The following is a 13737-nucleotide window of genomic DNA, read 5'->3' as shown; positions in this document are numbered from 1 at the left end:
TCCCCTCTTTCCTCTCAACTCAGAGCCTGGCCACCATGTCCCACTGGACCCCCTTGATCCCCTGAAGCTGCTGATGCTCGCCGTTGGCCAAGAGACGCACGACAAGGCCCGGACAAGTGCGCGCCCGCGACGCCCTGTGCCGCCAGGATCGGCATGGCCACGTCGCCGTGCGGACGACGGCGCGCGATACGGGCACGCATCGCCCCGACGCAGCAGACTTCCCTCGGCCCCCTTCTCTCGCCCAGCCACTCACCACTGCACCCTGAACGCCGCAGACATGCTCAATTCATCGACCCGCACCCGCCGTCGCCGGGGACGACAATGAATCCCGCCACGGACGCACATATGCTCGCATGCGCCCGACACGGTTAAGCACCGCCTAGCCTCGCCAGCACGCTCCCTAGCCTCGCCCGGACGTCGCCTACTCAACCCTAGCCTCACCTTGCCCCTTCGAGCACCAGAGCGGCCGCGCCACGCTTGACCTCGCCGCATCCCCTCAGCACTCCGCGCCATCTATAAAAGGAGCACGCCCCTGGACGATTTGAGCACACCAATCCCCTCCCCTCTCTCTTCTACCTATCCTCGACCCTCTTCCCCTCCACATTGCTGCCGGAGCCACCCCAATTTGTCACCGGAGCCCCGCCAGAACACCTGCAAGCCGCCGTCGATTGCGACCACCCCAGGCGCTCCCACGACCACCACTGAACCCGCCATCGTCGACAACCTCGAGCACCGTCGACGCCCTGCCTCACCGACCGCCGGTGAGCTCGCCAGCATCAAACCCTCGCCGCCAGTAAGCCCTCGCTCGCCGGAGATGACGACGCCCCTCGCGCGTCCGATCCAGTTCTAATCCAACGGCCCCAGTTAAAACATACCGCTTCGGCGTTTTAAACACACTGACGCGTGGGACCCACCTCGTCAGACGGCCCGCTGAGCGTCAGCGCGATGCTGGGCCGGCCCACTTCTCTCCCTCGCTCACTGGCCCGTTAATTTTCCCGCCTAGCCCAGTTAGTTCGAATTTGATTTAATTCAATTCAATTAAATTCAAATGCTTACTGGTGTCCTCTTTAATTTTAAATAAAACAAAATCTACCAAACCAAATTTGACCAACTTTATATTGTTGGAAAGCTTATGAAAAGCTCTATCAAATCACACTAGATTCAAACTAAAATCTTTTGTAGATTTTGACTAGTAAAAATAACAAGTTAGAAAGTTTTCCAACTTCAAATAAATTTAGAAAATCAACCATGATGAATTTGGAGGTGATTCAAATTCTCATAATTCACATTTCAAAAACTCTAATTGTTTATGCAAAAATATCACAGGGTTACTTTGTATGGTCATGGGCTAGAATCAAAAATTGGCTATGTAGTCAATACTAGCCCATTTAAATTATTTTCAAATCTAAGATTTTAAACTTATGAGGGTAGCACCTCATTTAAATCATCTTCCCAAATGTTATGAAGTAATGTGATGACCCTTGATTGCATGGTCTCATCCTTGCTCACTTGAGGAGCTTAAATCACATCGTCATTTAAATTGCATGAGGTACTCTACCTCATTTAAATCATTTTCCCAAATGATGATTATGAATGGTTGACCTTGGTCAACATGGGTTCATAGGTTATTCATTTGAGGAACTTAAATCTTAACAAGATTCAATGAGAGGAAATTATTTCCTCAAAGAACTAAAGAGAAGCACTAGTTAAAAATTCTAATGAGAGGAAATTAGTTTTCTTCAAGTAAGAAACACAAATTCAACCCACATGATATGTATGTGATGATGTTAGGATAGTTTGTGTGAACCTCTTTGCGTGTTTAGACTAGCTCTTAAGAATGGTTTGGTGATTGTATACTTCGTATCCGTTTTTAGACGCTAGTACCGAGGAGTACCAGAAGGAGGAGGTCTACTTCCAAGGAGAAGACCATTTTGAGCAGTACACCAACCAAGGCAAGCTAATATTCTTGCAAGTGCAAAGCTCTCTTGAGCAAGGCACCATTTCCTTTACTTTATGTGCAATGATCCCATCCCATGTTTTATCCTTACAAGCTTTTACTTCGATTATCAAAGTTTACTTTTATAGTTAACTTTGGTCTAAATATAGAGTACTACAAGAGTATCAAATTTAGCCTAGAGAGCTACAAGATAATTAGCACCCCTCATGACTAGTTGCTAGTGCTAACAAATAAAATTGACTACTCTAGATGGGAACATGTGAACTGAAATGGCGTTGAAAGATTTTGAAGGTGAATGTGACTTGAATGACATGGTGAACTTTACAAAAACTGATGGTTGGGTTCGGATGCGATACCATTCCAATTTACAAGTGACATAGGCATACCCAATGGGCCTGCCGAAGATGGTACCCGGGGTTTACTGAAGGCCCATAACCCGAAGAGCAAGAAGATTCGGAAGCCCAAGATGTTATTATGGAAAGCTAGAGTTGTAATAGGAAGCATAACTTGTAATCTTGCGGGACGGGTCAGAAACCCTCCCGGACTCTGTAAACTTGTGTATTACGAAACCCTCGGCTCCACCTCCTATATAAGGGGGAGTCGAGGGACAAAGAAAGAATCGAATTGACTGTCAACACAACCCTAGTTTCATATTCGTCGAGTACTTTTCGGCTGAAACCTTCGAGATCTACTTGCCCTCTACATCCAACGAAACCCTAGTCTACAATCCGTAGGCATTGACAAGTTAATACCTTGTCAATTGGCGCCGTCTGTGGGATCTAGAGGCCACAAGGAGCTGATCTCGATGGCACGTTCAAGATCGTCGACTTCGTCGGTAGCAAGCAACATCATGGACAGAGGTAAACAGATCGAAACTGGTCTCGTTGATTTTGTTCCTCACCCGCCCTCCCGTTTGGATGCATATGCATATCTGGAGGAGCCCATGGAGATGACGTTTGGAAAGTTCCACTTCCGCGTCGAGAAGGAAGGATCATATCGTCTCGAAATTCCGATCTCGTCGGGATTATCGGCGGTCGATCCCGATATTTCGAACTCAGCATCGTCAACAGAGTCAAGCGACGGAGAAATTTCGTCGCCACGCTTCATCAGCACCAGGGCAAGTGAAAAGCTCGCCAAAATCTTCAGCGACATATCCTTCGAGTCATCCGCGGACTCCGATATAAGCGATGACTCGAGTAACGTCGACATCTTCAACTTCATCGACAGATCCACATCTGTGGGCAAGGTCTTCACCAATCTATATGATGGTGTCACCAAACCCAGCAAAGTTCAAAATTCAAAATATCATCAGGTTTATGCCATTGGAGAAACAAGTCGCGATCAGGAGGAGACATCAGAGGCTTTCGACGAATTGGGAAATCCATATGTCGATCCCTCTGACCTAAGGCGAGGTTTGGGCACTAAATATGTGGGGCTACACCACGTGTCAGAGTTCAACTTCCACAAGCAGCATGGGATAGAGCCGCGAGAGCTATGGATGGTTCTGAACCAATGGAGACAACTGCTACGGCGGAAGAATTGCAAGCATACCAGTATAGACTCGCCAGAGCGGGAAGAGAATTGGAAAAACAGACAGCTGCTCTGAACAGAAGAAGGGAGGCAGCTTCCGCATCAAGCAGGCGAAGAGCGGAGTTAAGTCGACAGTCAGGAACTTCAGGAGATAGTCATAGAGAAGCTCGTAGGAGAGCAAGATCTCGGCTGCAAAACATACCTGAAGCAGAAAGAGAGATTTTAATCCAAAACCTCGATATGTCCTTTATGTCAATCGACACGAGGGGGAATATTATTCCAAAAACACCGGAAGCAGGATACATGGCAACGCAAGCTTTCATCCTAGCGTCCAGGCCACCTCCCGGAGATCCAAGAGAAGCGTTGTATAACATGGCCATGGCAGGATGTGGAGCCATGGGAGCAGCGTTCGCAGCTACACCTCCCGAAGGAACTGCAAGGCAAAATAGTCCGCGACCTACCGCAGTAGTGCAAGATCCACCGAGAGCAAGTGGAGTTAGAGACACAACGACTCAGGCCAGAGTGGATAGAGCGCGACAAGAAAGAAGGGAACATCGACATTCACCAGAAGTTTCCGAAGAAGATATGTGTGGACTCCCGTGTTTCACAAGGCGAGTTCGAAAAACTCAAGTCCCGCCAGGATTCAAGTTACCCGATAGTTTCAAGAAATTCGATGACCTACAAGATCCTGAGGATTGGCTAGTAGATTACCTAGAGACGGTGAAATTGATAGGTGGCACCAGGGCAACAGCCATGCAGAGTATTCAAATACACCTGAGCGGAGCCGCAAGATCCTGGATAAAGAAACTTCCTCCGGGATCCATCGACAGCTGGGACAGTTTTGAGGATGTGTTCGTCAAGAACTTCCGATCAACCTGCAAAAAACCGGCATCACTAGAAGAGTTGAGATCGTGTCGACAAAAACATGATGAATCGATGAGAAAATACATCCAAAGGTGGAACATCATCAAAAACTCGGTAGAGAATATATCTGACGAGAGAGCAATAGATGCGTTTGTAGCAGGAATTCGGCGAGGAGACTTTGTCAAAGACTTGGGGAGAACTAACCCAAGGACAGTGTCAGCATTGATGGAGATAGCAAACAGATGGGCAGACGGAGAGGATGCTGTTCACAATAAGCGACACAGGTCACCAGAGGAGGACCGTAGCCGAAACTTTCAAAATAGAAGGCGATTTCCTCGGCAATTCTCGAGTTACGATGCTCCTGGCCAAATATCGGCTGGTTTTCGGGGAAACAATAGATATGAATATCAAAGAAGTAATGAGCAGCGAGGCGACAACAGAGATGATCCTCGAAATAACAGACAAAATAGCGGGTCAAGATTTCAGAGACCTTTCGTAACTCCTGAAGATATGATGAACGGGCCATGTCAGATGCATTTTTATCTCGACAACAATGGAAGAAGGCAGTCGGGACATCTGCGGAAGGACTGCCGCAATTTTCAAGCAATGCTGCGAGTAGCAGGGATAGCCAATGCTCAGGCAGCAAATAGAAACCCCCAAGTGCCTAGGAGTGAGATCCACCTACCACCTCCTCCCGCGGTCACGGACGAAAATCGACACCAACTCAGAATAGCGGCAGCACCACACCCACCTCCATATGTGGATCCTAACTCCAACGGCGCGGTTTCGATGATTCAGAAAGCTAGGCCATCTAATAGGGCTCAGAAGGTAATCTCGCGGCAAGTGTTCATGGCAGAGAAGATGCCTCCACCAACGATAGAGTACCTAAATTGGTCGGGACAGGACATCGGCTTTACAATTGCGGATCACCCGCATCAAGTTCCTCGACCAGGGCAGTCAACACTTATCTTACCAGCGGTGATCGCAGGATTCGACGTATCTCGAGTTTTCATAGACGGAGGCAGCAGTCTAAACCTTATGTATGCAGATACATTGAGGAAGATGAACATATCCCTGGAAAATCTAAAACCAACTGACACGCGTTTCCATGGAATCATACCAGAGAAGCCGAGTTATCCGTTGGGAAGGATTAATCTCGACGTTCAGTTTGGGATCCGAGAAAATTACACGATAGAAAGGTTGGAGTTTGAAGTTGTGGATTTCCCGTCGCAATATCACGCCTTGTTGGGGCGACCAGCATATGCGAGGTTTATGGCGGTACCACATTACACATATCTGCTATGGAGGTTACCTGGACCTAAGGGACCAATCACAGTCAACGTAAGCTTCGCGCTAGCCGATAAATGTGACAAGGATTTTCATCGACTATCAGAAACTTTTGGGATGCAAGCAGAGTACGTGGCGTCAAGGCTCACGACTGATTATGATGTGCTGCCAGATGTAGGGAGATTTAACAAAGAACCAACCTTTAACACGACGAAAGATTCCAAGGAGGTGCAGATCCACCCGACAGATCCGAAGAAAATGACGTCCATCGCGACAAACATGGACCTCGCATAGGAAAGCGCGCTTGTCGAGTTCCTCCGTGAGCACTGGAAAATCTTCGCATGGTGTCCAGCTGACATGCCAGGAGTACCCAGGGAACTTGCCGAGCACCACCTAAACTTGGATCCAATAGCGAGACCAATCAAGCAACCTCTGAGGCGTTTTTCGGAGCCAAACCGTAAAGCTATGCTATCAGAAATTGATCGACTAAGAGAAGCTGGTTTCATTAAGGAGCTGCATACAGAGGCCACATGGGTAGCAAATCCAGTGCTGGTCCCGAAGAAAAACACTAAAGTCCTTCGCATGTGTGTCGACTTTACGTGTCTCAACAAACATTGTCCAAAGGATCACTTTCCCCTCCCAAGGATCGATCAAACTATCGACTCCACGGCAGGATGTGAACGTCTTTCCTTCTTGGATGCATACTCTCGTTATAACCCGATCAGATTAAAAGAAGAGGATGAGGTCAAAACAGCATTCATTACACCTTACGGCGTATTCTGCTATAGAACAATGCCTTTTGGTCTGAAAAACGCGGGAGCAACATATCAGCGGATGATGCAGAAGTGCTTAGCAACACAGATTGGAAAAAACATACAAGTATACATTGACGATGTCGTCATAACATCAAAAAAGGGGGCAACGTTAATCGAGGACTTGAAGGAAACCTTCGACAACCTCGACAAATTTTGTCTCAAGCTGAATCCGACGAAGTGTTCTTTCGGCGTCCCTGCGGGAGAACTTCTTGGGTTCCTGGTCTCAGCAAGTGGGATTGAAGCTAATCCCAAAAAATCCAAGCTATCGTGACAATGAGGAAGCCAACAAAGTTGAAAGAAATGCAGCAATTAACTGGGCGAGTCAACACCAGCAGCATCAAAGAAGCCTCTTTCGAAGATCTTCAACACCAGCAGCGTCAAAGAAGCCTCTTTCGAAGATCTTCAACACCAGCAGCATCTGCCTTGGCCTTTTCTGCATCTGCCTTGGCCTTCTTGGCATCTGCTTCAGCCTTCTTACGAGCCTTTTCACTTTGCTCCAATTTTTGAGCAAGTGCATCAGCACGCTGGTTGGCTTCCGCAAGATTTTCTGCCAAAATAGTCAAAAACAGTCAAAATCATGACAAGAAAGGAGTGGGGAGTCGTGGGCCAGGAGACGCAGCAAAATATTACCTTCAGCTTTGCTAGCATATTCACGGTACCCGACGAATTGGGCAGCGAAGCGGATGAATTCCTTAATCAAAGGCTAATAAAGAAAGATAGAGAAAGAAAGCATCAATATAGTAAAAAGCTCGACAGCACAAGGCAAAAACGAGGCAAACAGCGAAAAAAGTCGATAGCATTGGAAAATACTTAGCACAAAAAAAGAGAAGGGACTTACATCATCCAAAAGAGGAGTCGTGGAACCACCCAATTGTAAGGCAGGCTCCGTGATTGATTCAACCCTTGCCCTTTTTGGCGAAGGGACACGGGGGCTTGCAGGAAGAGTAGGCTCTTCGGTGTTTTGTTGAGGAGGCGAAGATTCTTCTCCTTCAACTTGCACTTCTGAAACAACTAAAGTACGCGACGTACTCGTTCGAGCAGTCGCGTCAATAGCTTGCGTTTCTTCCTCGTCACCACTACAGTAAAATGGCGACAGTATAAGAAGCAAGATAGACAAAAAACGTCAAAGAGCAAAACAGTAAGAAGCAAGGGGCAACTTACGAGCTGACGAGGGCATCATCGTATGGATTGAAAGCTGCCTTCCTATCTGAAGGACCAGCTTCTTCGGCTTTGGAGGTGCCGTAATCTTCGACTTCATCCCTCTTCCTCTTGTTCCTTGGAGAAACAGCAGGAGGAAGGGAGTGTGTCGAGGCAGTGGCCTCAGACTCAGCGTCTTTTTCAGAAGAAGCCGAGGATTTGTGAGAACCCGCGCCTTCACTTTCAGGGCGCGAGGTGCCTTGGTTGTCATCATCGACAACGGTACGGTCTTCAACTTCTCCACCCTCAGGAAGAGGAGGAAGAGAAGCGAGAACGGGGTGGTTCTGAGATAAAGAAAGAGTGTTGATAACAAAGAAGTTATGCAAAAAAAGCTAGCAAGACAGTAGTCGATAAAATAGTAAAACTCGAGGAGACAATATAGCAACTAAGAGAAAAAATTACCTTGGGGAGGGGATTGGCGCCACTATATGGCGCAATGCGACAAGAGGATGGAATTGGATCCTTCTTGTTGAGCGATGAGATTTTGCGGATAAGCTTTTCAAAATCCTTCAAAGGAAGGTCTTTTGAGAGCCCGTCGACATCTTCTTCACCAGCATATTTCCAGAGGGGATTTTTGCGAGCCTGGAGAGGTTGCACTCTAATCCTAAGGAAATAGGCAGTAATCTCAATACCCGAAAGTTCCTTGCCGCGGGTGTTCTGTAGCTCGTGGATGCGAGTCATCAGCGCTTCTATCGCCAACTTCTCATCTTCGGTAGCTTCAGCATCCCAGGAACGGCGGCGAAGGATTTTGGCTTCTCCGTCAAAAGGGGCGATGTTGTCCTCCGCTGGATTGGAGCTTTCTTCATGGATATACAACCACTTCCTCCGCCAACCTTGGACGGAGTCGGGGAATTTGACGTCGAAATATTCGACGTCAGAACGAACACAAATAACAACGCCGCCAATGTTGTAGGCGACGTTGTGGGAGCCATTACGGCGGAGGCAGAAGATATGCTTCCACAGAGCCCAATTAGGTTGGACCCCGAGGAAGCACTCACACAATGTGATAAAAATCGACACGTGGAGGATGGAATTGGGCGTCAACTGATGCAGTTGAAGCCCATAGACAAACAAAAGACCCCGAAGAAACTCGTGGATTGGGGGAGAAAGACCTCGGATGAGGTGGTCAACAAAACTGACCCGATACTCGATTGGAGGCCTTGGATAGCTCTCCTCTTTAGGGAAGCGGAGCGAGTTCTCCTTCTTGCTGAACCCCATCTTCTTCAGCAGGTTGATGTCTTGGGCAGAGATCTTGGATCTCTCCCACTCGGCGCTTCCCAGATCCGCCGTTGCCATTTTCGACTCTGGAGTGTTGTGCCTAGTTAAATGGATGCGAGGCGGCATCAATGAGCTTGGCGGTGAAGGGTTTGAGTGTGGTTGAGCGCTTGAAGCAATGGGAGCAATGGAGGATTTTGCAGAGGAGAAGCAGAGGTGCGGCACGAGCGAAAGGACTAGAGGAGGAAGACGATACCTTTATATAGAGGTGCGGTGAATCGACGCGCCGTTGGATTGATAGATTGCGGAACAGATGGTGTACACGTGGACAAGGGGTAAAAGGTAATTTCATACAGACGAGAAAGCACAGGAGCTACAGTACGTGCGCCAGGAAAAGCGGAGGACGTGTGTCCCCCACTTGCACGATGTGTCAACATGGTACGAAATCTGGGCCCACGAGACAGAGAGAGAAAGCAGTTCTCGCGTTTTCCCGATACAATGATCGTGGCTATCGTCAGCAATGATGTCACCTTGGCAAGAGAAAAACTCGACTATGAAGCTTCATGAGAATAGCGACAGCAGAAGATTATTGATTATTTCGAGAGCCTTTGAACAAATACAAGTTTTTGCCCAAATGCTCGGGGGCTACTTTGAAAAAAAAAATTCGAGTATGACAAAATAGAAATGTCGAGAGCCTATGACCAAATACAAGCATTTGTTCATAGCCTCGGGGGCTACTCCCATCGGGAGCGCTGGTCGCGCACCCGATAAATATAAAAAGATTCGAGAAAGAATGAAAATACATTGACATGAGGCAATAAAGTGTTGAGCCTACAACCAAGCACAAGTCTTTGGCTGTAGCCTCGGGGGCTACTCCCATCGGGAACGCTGTTCGCGTGCCCGATGAAATTATAAAAAAAGAGAAAACATAGAGAAAGAAGAAAAAAGAAGAAGTGAGCATACTTCGAGTTATACAAATAACTCTACATATACTCCCATCGGGAAGGCAAAATAAGTCATACATTGACTCGATAAAATATGCTATTCCAACAGCCGAAAAAGCACTCGACAATATATTCTCAGAGCGCCAAAGTAGCGAATAATCTCTGAATGCCGCAAAACATTGCGAAGGTAAGACCCCAGATCCGTTCTGAGCGGCGTGGCGCCGTCTCTGACGTCGGTTTGCTACTTTTTTCCGTATCAACAGATACGAAGAAAAATCCTAACGGACGCGTTAGGTACCCGATAAAATATGACTGGGACTCGACAGAATGGTAAGACCTTAAGTGGCACCTGTCGAAGTTTACACCAGTATCCCGAGATCATGTCCAGGGACGTGATCTTGAAGTAGGTTTTTGCGGATTGCCACTAGAGTAGTTAACTAGTACCTGATCCGTCAGATGAACTAGCCCGAACTACCATTATCCCTGTACAATATAGAATTGCGTATCTAAAGATATGTGATAACTTCGGTAGATGTATTGAATGATTAAAGTTGGAGATTTTCCCTGACTCTGTGATTCAAACAAAATCTCGGGGGCTACTGACATAGGCATACCCAATGGGCCTGCCGAAGATGGTACCCGGGGTTTACTGAAGGCCCATAACCCGAAGAGCAAGAAGATTCGGAAGCCCAAGATGTTATTAAGGAAAGCTAGATTGTAATAGGAAGCATAACTTGTAATCTTGCGGGACGGGTCAGAAACCCTCCCGGACTCTGTAAACTTGTGTATTACGAAACCCTCGGCTCCACCTCCTATATAAGGGGTAGTCGAGGGACAAAGAAAGAATCGAATTTACTGTCAACACAACCCTAGTTTCATATTCGTCGAGTACTTTTCGGCTGAAACCTTCGAGATCTACTTGCCCTCTACATCCAACAAAACCCTAGTCTACAATCCGTAGGCATTAACAAGTCAATACCTTGTCAACAAGTACCCCCACAATACCTGATTATGGGTAGGGCTTAACTGGAAGTTTATGTGTCTTAGTATGGGTTCCCTCTAAACAAGCGTCATAGGGGTTATGCCGAGGCTTCCTCCGTTGAAAGTGAACTGGTGTGAAATGGCGTGAAATGAGGTGAATGTCCGGCCCAAGCCCTGTGCAGTTCCTAGGCTGACGGTTTGTCTTCACTGGCAGGCCAAACTCATGGGGAGAGGTGCCTATACTAGGATATGTAAGTGAAAGGTTATGGTTGATGATCCGCGTACTGAGTTACAATTATTCAGGGTTATCCCTGACGGATGTAATCAAATGTTGTGGCACAAGAGTACAACCTCTGTAGAGTGTAGATCTATTCGAATAGCCGTGTCCACGGTTATGGACGGTTGGAAAGGCCATATTGTTCCGTCATCAGACCAATTTTTCAAAAGTGTGACATGGGAAAGGTGACTTGTGACTTGATCTTGAAAGGTGAATGGTGACTTTGACTTGAATCACAACAGAGTTGTGGGAATGACACTAATGTTCCCACTTGAGTTAGTTAGCAATTGAAGAGTCTTTTACTAAATGTTTATGAACTAAAATTGGCTTTATGCAAATAAACCTAGAGCTTAGCACCCCTTGAATAAAATTGATAAGTACTTACATTAGTATTAGTTTGCGAGTACTTTAAAAGTACTCACGGCTGTGTCCCTGGCTATTCAAAGGGCCAGACTATGAAGAGGAGCACCAGTATGAAGATGATGGACAGCAGGACGTCTACGACAACTAGAACTACTCCTGACGTCAAGCGTTGGCATGTGGACTAGATAGTCCGTTACTACTTCGCTTCCGCTATTCGTGATGTTCGTTGATCAATAGATCAACTATTGTTGTAATATTGGATCATGTGATCTACTTTTGTAAGACGATTATGGGTTGTAATGAATGATGACTTATGATATTCAACTGTTATGTCTCGCAACAACAATCTTCCTGGGATTGCGATGTATGACATAATAGGCATTTGGGCCTAAAAATCCGGGTGTTGACAAGTTGGTATCAGAGCCATTGTTTGACCTTAGGAGACCCTAGTTAGAATGGACATCTGAAAAACTTAGTTACAAAACCAAGGAAGTGAATATTTATGAAAACTTATTCACACTCTTACCTTTGAGATCCTTTTCAAAAGAGAAACTCAGGCTATACTTTTCTTGAGAAGATACATAAAATGTGACACACTTGCACTTCTCTAACTTACTTATCCAATTCTCTTTCAGATGGCGTTGCCCCACAACACCAAGTTTTACCGGTTGGGGAATGGTGGGAACATGATCTTCGAGAAGGACTTAGACGCTTTGTCTGAGTATCTCAGACGCCCGCACCCGGAGTTCCTTGGAACTCAAATGGACGACCAGCCCGGAAGGGAACTGCAGTGGGTTATCACTGCGGACCTAAGAGGCAAGCGGGAGCCTCCTATTTCTATGAGGATCCATTTCTCTGTCATGGAAAGCAACTGGCTAGATGGACTAGCTAGAGCCATGCAGGAAGCACTTGCCCGTCTGTGTGGGCAGCATGTGACTGAGCTTGATGGGACTCACTTTTCTCACTTGGCAAGGCATGACTCCATCGGGGACCCAGGGCACTGTCACCTCACCCGGAGCTGAAGAATCACGTGGAGCACCTGGACGTTATGCTGCACGAGACCCAGAAGGAGCTGGATAACTGTCGCGTCTACGCCAACCAGACTCACGCCCACCTAGCGCAGCAGACCGACACCGTCAGGATTCTTGCCCATGAGCGCAAGACACTCCGCCAGCAGCGTGCCAAAAAGGACGCTACCATTGCGCACCTCCGCGCAAAGATAGTATCCTTGGAGGCAACTGTCAGGGCCCAAGAGGACCAGCTGATGGAGCTAGCAGAAGAGGGTGAAGACATTCAGGGAGGAGGAGCCTTCCTGAGTGATGATGAGGATTTTGAGGAAGATGAGAACACTGAGATGGAAGACTATGAGTTCCGGGAAGCCGGAGAGGATGACCACATCCCGATAGATGTGGATGATGAGTAGTAGTTTCACTTGATCACTTGAGTAGGTGTGAGTTTGTATCAGGATCCCCTTGTATCGTAGAGCGAAGGAATGGTTCTTAAAACCAACGGTGTGTTAGCTTGGTAATGTGTGATGTTTGGTATGAATGAAAAAGTGTTGTTGGTTGTACCCCCTCAACACTACTCAAGTTTTGAAACTTTTTGAACTTTAAACCAAACAAACCATAGAAATTTCCCTCTTATCTTATCATTTACCTCAATGATCAGATGGCCCCACCAACCCGCAGCGCCAACCAAGACGCAATGATGCAGATGATCCAGATGATGATGGCGGACCGCGAAGCCAAGAGAGCTGAACGACAAGCCAACATTGCCGCACTGCAGCAGATAGCTCAGAACAATCAAGGCCATGGAAACCATGACCACCCGGGGTCAAAGCTGAAGAACTTTCAGAACACCAACCCACCCATGTTCAGCAAGACCAAAGAGCCACTTGACGCAGATGACTGGCTCCAGACAATGGAGAACAACCTGGAAGTTGCGGGAGTTGAAGCCGCAGAGAAAGTACTGTTCACCACCCACTACCTGTCAGGACCTGCAAGAGCCTGGTGGACAAGCGCCCGTGCAATGAATGCGGGACAGATGATGACCTGGGAGGACTTCAAGCTCAAGTTTAGCAAATACCATGTGCCCCAAGGACTGATCAAGAAGATGAGAGACGAGTTCCGCGAACTCAAGCAAGGAAGGATGTCGGTGGTGGAATACCGCGACAGGTTTCTTACTCTGTCAAGGTATGCCCCCGATGAGACCGACACCAACGAGAAGAGGAAGGAGAGATTTCTGAACGGACTGCACGACGAGATGCAGACTGTGCTGGTCAATATTCCCTTTGCCGACCTTGAAGCC

This window comes from Lolium perenne, chromosome 2 (assembly GCF_019359855.2).
Source record: "Lolium perenne isolate Kyuss_39 chromosome 2, Kyuss_2.0, whole genome shotgun sequence".
Lineage (NCBI taxonomy): Eukaryota > Viridiplantae > Streptophyta > Magnoliopsida > Poales > Poaceae > Lolium > Lolium perenne.
The sequence above is the reverse complement of the archived record's forward strand: the minus strand, read 5'-3'. Positions refer to the sequence as shown.